General features: G+C 43.0%; 1 pseudogene; it reads right to left on the bottom strand.

Moving 5' to 3' along the window:
* Positions 1 to 2381: 2381 nt before the first annotated feature.
* Positions 2382 to 3797, bottom strand: LOC118848207 (annotated as a pseudogene).
* Between the last annotated feature and the right edge of the window lie 2347 nt (positions 3798 to 6144).

Raw genomic sequence — 6144 nt, forward strand, 5'->3', positions numbered from 1 at the left:
AAAAGGAAAAATAGAAAAAGGACAAAAAAGTAACAAATTTAGAGATGAAGAAACTGAAACTGAATGTTTCACAGCTCATTAATTGCAGAGCCAGCACTTGAACCCAGAGCTTTTAACTCCAAATCCATCACTTTGCCCAAAGTACTGGGATGTCTCCTTTAGATAATGGCCATGGGAGGGGCAGCTAGGTGGTGCAGTGAGTAGGGCACGGGCCCTGGAGTCAGAAGGACCTGAGTTCAAATCTACCTCAGATGCTTGGCACATGTACTAGCTGTGTGACCTTGAGCAAGTCACTTAGCCCCAGTTGCCAAATAAAAAAAAAAAGATAATGACCATGGGAACAGAGAAGGTTCAGGAACAGGAACTTCTATTAGTCAAGGACCCTCCTCCTCACCACCTTGCTGGAGAAGGGCAAACATACAGAGGAAGGGACCAAGCGTTTGTTAAGCACCTACTATGTGCTAACGCTGTGCCAACCGCTTTACAAATATCAACAACCCTGGGAGATAGGTGCTATTATCACACCCGTTTTACAGAGGAGGAAACTGAGGGTGTGAACGGCCATCCAGCCCAATCAGGACATGAGAAAGAATTCTCACAACAGACAGCTGGCAGGTCTTCATCCAGCCTTTCCTTGAAGACCTCCAGAAAAATGGAAGCCCATGACTGCCAGGGCATCCAATTCCACATTTTTTCTTTTTCATTCTTTTATTTTCTTATCGTTTCCTTTATTTTTTTTGAGGCTGGGTCTCCCTACTTTGACCAGGTCAGAAGTTCAATGGCCACTCATGGTTCCAGTCCCACTACTGGTTGGCACATGGGCCTTGACCTGTTCTATTTCTGGCCTAGGTTGGTTAGCACATCTTTAGGCTACCTGATGACCCACCCCTCCCAGGGGCTCCCCACATTGGTGCCAGACTTAATAAGGACATCTGATCAGCTTAGCCCTACTGCAATTCAAAGCACTAGAGTTCAGGTAATCTACCATCCTCAGCATCCCCAATAGTGGGGAGTATAGTGCATACCACCATGCTGGCCAATTCTGGTTTGTTCTACTTTTTTATACTTATAACTGCTAACAATTGTTGTCCCTAATGTAGCACCCTTTGGGAACTAACTTTACCAATGCCCATTCACATTGCCAAGTCACATTCCCCCAGAGCAGGGCTGTCACTACCCTCCAGGTTCTAAGGGTAATCCTGAGGAGCAGGGTTTTTCATTTCATTGCTCATGAGCCCCCACTAGTGTGCTTTCCACTGATAATCTGTCAGAAGCAACTAGCACTTTAGCAAAAACAAACAAAAAACAACCTGCTCTTTAGAAAGAATAGCTGATACAAAACATTCCCACAAAATTACTGAACACACAAAGTCCCTAGAAAGAGTGGGATGAAATGTAAAAGTACAAAGGAAGTGAGACAGACGTATAGGGAACACTTCACAAGTCCTGGTACTTGTAGTATGTTTCTTTTTGAGGCTCCATTTAAAAATTTTTATTTAGCAGCACATACATGCAAAAACGAAGGGATTATCCTGGTTAAGTCTGGTGGAGTTTGTCTACTGTCTAAAGACAGGAAACTCCACTTGTCTAAATCTTGAAGAGAACTAATGACACGATGGCTGTGCAGCAAAAGAACCAGATGTTAACAAAAGCTAAAGTGACCGCCTTAATTTCTTTCATGATCTTCAATATTTCCTTTATAAAACAACACATTAGGTCAGTCAGCTTAAAAAAAAGGAAAACAGAGATAAGAAATAAATATACCACAACCAGCCTGTTCAAAACATCAAGTCCTATTATTGAAGACAGTCTATCAATTAAATAACATTTCTTTTCAAGGACTTCATTTTTTTAGATTGGGGATTCTTTACCTGGGGTTCAAGAATAGATTTCAAAGGGTCTGTGACCTTGTGTGGGAAAACATATCTTATTTTTCATTAACCTCTAACTGAAATTTAGCATTTTCTTCAATTATGACTCCGGGAAACAAAACATTACTCTGCTCTACCAGACTGCTCGAAACATCCGTGATACAGAAACGTTAAGAATTCCTGTTTTAGATGGAATATTCATTTTGGAAAAAAAAAGTAATTTTGTAGCATTTTTGGAAATGGTCCAACTGAGGCAAGAATATGTCAATTCAGAGACCCTTGTCAGATCTTGGGAATCAAATATAAATATTTGATAGCCTTGTGTCTTCATGTGGTTCCACTTTTATATAATAGTGTAACGGCAGATGTTCAAAGTTTTTGTAAGTGCTTGTTTTTATGAAGGGAAAGGAGAAAAATAAGAGGCCTCCTAATAAGAAATGGCCCAATGACCAGATTAACCCACTTTCCAGTTAGATGTCACTCTCCAAAGTGGGGAATAAAGTACATGGCTCAGTTCAGTTGAGACATTTCATATAGGTATGCACCCGGCATTTTGGTCCCTTCTATGTAGTTATGCCTGTTGAGCTTTTCATTCTGTGAATGAACACCATCATGTGCTGATCCAACAGCAGCAGCGTTACATTTTTACCTGTGGCCTCTTGGAAGGTCAAGGTCACAGGAATATTGGCCCCTTGTCTGGTTCAACATCAAAAACTCTTTCCAGGGCTTTTCTCCCAGCCAAGTAATGAGGATGACTGAAGTCAGACACCCAGGGTTTTCCACCATGGCCCATGTAGGCCTTGAACTTGTTGGGGCTCTTCAGCTCAGTAAACTTTGCATTCAAGTAACTTTTACAACCTGCTTTTCGACAACCTCAGGTACCATATCTGGCACCAATCTTATTGAGAACTTGCCAATCACTTTCCTAGGAATCACAGTTTTAGCTCCTGTTCCAGAGAAGGCTCCTTCAATTCCATGGAGAGACAGGGATGGGTATCTCCATCAGTGCATTAAGATTTTTTCCTTTGAGTCACAAAGAAGTGTCTTTGCTCCCACATCATTTGCATACTCTTCCAAATCAAAGTCAATCTTTTCATATAACAAGAGCTCCTCGTTAGTAACAGGAGCCACTGCTTCATTAATAGCAGGGATGAGAATGTGTCCCTTTCTGTCCACCAAGCAGCCCATCAGAGTAATGAGATCTGATGTGGCTTCATTCACTGAACCACCATACACCAGAATGAAGGTCTTTGTCAGAGCATTCCACCTCTCTAAAAAAGTAGCAAATTCCTCTGAGGCCATATGTAATACAGGGCTTCTTTTTCCCCAACCAGTAGTAGTCAGAGATACAAACATAATCCACATCTTTGAAGAAAGTATCTTTCTTGGAGAAAATAAAGTCATCCAAGCCTTCAGAACCAGATTCCTCCATGCCTTCTAGACAAAATTTGACATTGACAGGGATATCCTGATTTATCTGTTGAAAAACTTCCAGGGCATTTAGCCAGCCAAGTACTGGTCCCTTGTTATCAGTTGCACCTCTTCCATACAGTTTTCCATCTCTTTCTACCAATGTGAAGGGCTCACTGTCCCAGCCATCCTCCAGAGCTGCTGGTTGTACATCCAGATGTCCATAGACACACACACAGTTTTCTTTTGGGGTTCTGAGCCCAGTTTGCCAAGTAAAATAGGAGGAAGAGGTATTTCTGAGCCATCATGGAGCTTTTGTTTCCCAATGTCTATTAGTTCAGTTGTGCCACCTAGTTGTCTTATGTTTGCAGCTGCAACTTCCATCATTCAATTAATTTCTTCTCTTTTCTCTGGCCATGCAGAAACACTCTGAATTGCCACCCATTCTGCAAGCTTCTTTATGTATTGATCCTGGTGTTTATCAGTATAACTAAACAGTTCAGTGAGGACAGGCATTTTCTGACTCAATGAATGATTTTGGAAACTCTGAGAAGAAAAGATTGCGTCCAATGCTTGAAATCTTTGTTGGGCTTAGTTATATTAAACACAATAGTGGCTTTTAGATGTAGCCAGCATTCTCCAGCCAAACTCTGTGTGCCGCCGCGGCTTCTGTACCACGTGTCCTTTTTTCATTTTCTTCTAGTATGTTTCTCACTTTATGGAGTTATCATAAGATTCCCCTTGGGTGTACTTCTCCACTAGGATTTGAGGGCCAATACCTCTGCTGAGTTCACAATTGTCACTTCTCTCTGCACATAGGATCTCACTCCTTGAAGCCATTGCCATCCTCAGGTGAATGTCTCTCCACCTCTGTTTGTCGGTATTTCCTCCTTAACTGGCCTCTGCTACTCAAACCGCCATTGCTACTATTTCTAGTCAAAAATTGGATGCCTATGTCTCCTGAGTAGAATACCACTTCCCCTAAGATCAGGAAAGAATAGACCCAAAAGAAACAGGATGTTGTGTGTTCAACAATATGTAACGACCAGATGGGAGACAGTCACCCTACCTCTTCAGCTCACTCAGGACATCGGTGCTGAGACTCATCACCTTCCAGGCAGGAGGTGGGGTGACAGAGGATAGCCTTTCCCTTTCTCAGAAGACCTGTTTGTCCTCAGTATGTGTCTCTATGTTCCTGGACTGACATGTTTTCCCCTTCTGCTCCCATTTCTGCTGTATCATAGTCACTAGGTAAAGAAGAAAGGAGAAAGAAAGAAAAACTGTCCTTCCTTCCCCTTGAGGACATTTCCCTCTCAGGGCCTAGGCTCCAACTCTCATGTCATGCTTGTTGACTGACCGCTTGACTGGCTGGCCTGCCACAAGATTCAGTGACTCTGAACTGGCTTGCCCTTTTATGTTTAGGCCCAGAGGTATGTCTGATTCTTTCAGTCAACCCCAAGATATTTCCCGTGCCTTTCATCCAATAGCCAGAATCCTTACGATCCTTTCAGACTGATTGAGGACGTATCTGCACATAGAGTCCTAAAGTTCTTTTTGGTAAAGTCCATAGCATGTCAATTGCCACCTGTGTGGCTTTCAGTTTAAATCACGTCCATACTCTGGGTCTTAGTTTCTTCATCTGTTCCATGAATGGGGTGGATGAGATGGACTCTTAGGGCCCTTCTCACTCAGCATCTATGATTCCATTAAGCCGTTGTATCCCTCTTTTACTTCTCTGAACCCTTTGGAAAGAGGATAGTGTGGTCCATTGGGAAAAACGTTCACTACCTCTCTGGCACTTGATACTTCTGGGTCCTTGGGGAAGTCACACTGAGCCTGTTTCCTCTTTTGTAAAATGTAGGGATTGGGCTGGACCAGTACTTCTAGCTCTAGGTCTTTGATGTTAATCTATTCTCCCCAAATCTAACAGTCGTGTCAGACCCTGCCTGGTTTTCCCCCTTTATATCCCAAATATAAAAATGGGGGCATCACTTCCCATGTGCTTCAGTGGCCCATCCCTTGTTTGTGAGAATCCCACCCAGAATAGCATTTCTCCTTGTTGTTTCCTCTACCTTTTGAAGGATGAAAATTAACATGAAATCAAGTTAGGGATTTAATAGCTATTCTCCTATTGGCAGAGGAAGTTCTCTTCACTACAATGTCGCAGTTCCACGCCAAGTTTGTGGGCTGTTTCCCATGCACCCATCAATGTCTTCTTTCTTTTCAGAAAGTCATTTGTCTTTGTAAAACCAAGTTCCCTCCTCTGGAAAGAGTAGTCCTTAGCTCCCATTTCTAAAGCAGTCTCCTCCTAGTGTCTGCCAGCTGACTTCAGAAGGCTGCTGTTATTGTTGGCAGGAATTGGGTCCCTGCTACTCATTTATTCTCCAAAATGCCTAGAATGACCTTGGTCACAGAATCAGTGCTCAGTAAAGAATGGGTACGGTTGCACATGAGTGCACGTGAAGCCATGGCTGGTACATTCATTGTTGCTCTCTTTGCGGTGGTTTAATGGGCTTCCCCACCCTGAAATTTGCTCTGGGAGGGGCAGTGGGCTCAAGGACAGAAGCTGAGTGAAGAGGAGGGGATGGGAGATAGATCACTGAAAAAAGGAATAAAAATACAGATTCTGCCACTTAGCACCTGTATGACTTTGGACAAGTCGCTTCCTCTCTAAATGAATCAAGCATTTATTAAGTACCTATGATGTACCCAGAACAGGGACTAGGTGTGGGGGGTATCCTGAGGCAGGATACTAAAAAGAGATCCGGCTGGGAGCTTGTGGGGTTACCTCCCATCTACTCCGTCTATATTATGTTTGTACAAAGTTGTCTGTGTGTCTCCACCCTTAGAACGTGCGCTCCTT

This window comes from Trichosurus vulpecula, chromosome 4, assembly GCF_011100635.1.
Source record: "Trichosurus vulpecula isolate mTriVul1 chromosome 4, mTriVul1.pri, whole genome shotgun sequence".
In the NCBI taxonomy this organism is placed as follows: Eukaryota; Metazoa; Chordata; class Mammalia; order Diprotodontia; family Phalangeridae; genus Trichosurus; species Trichosurus vulpecula.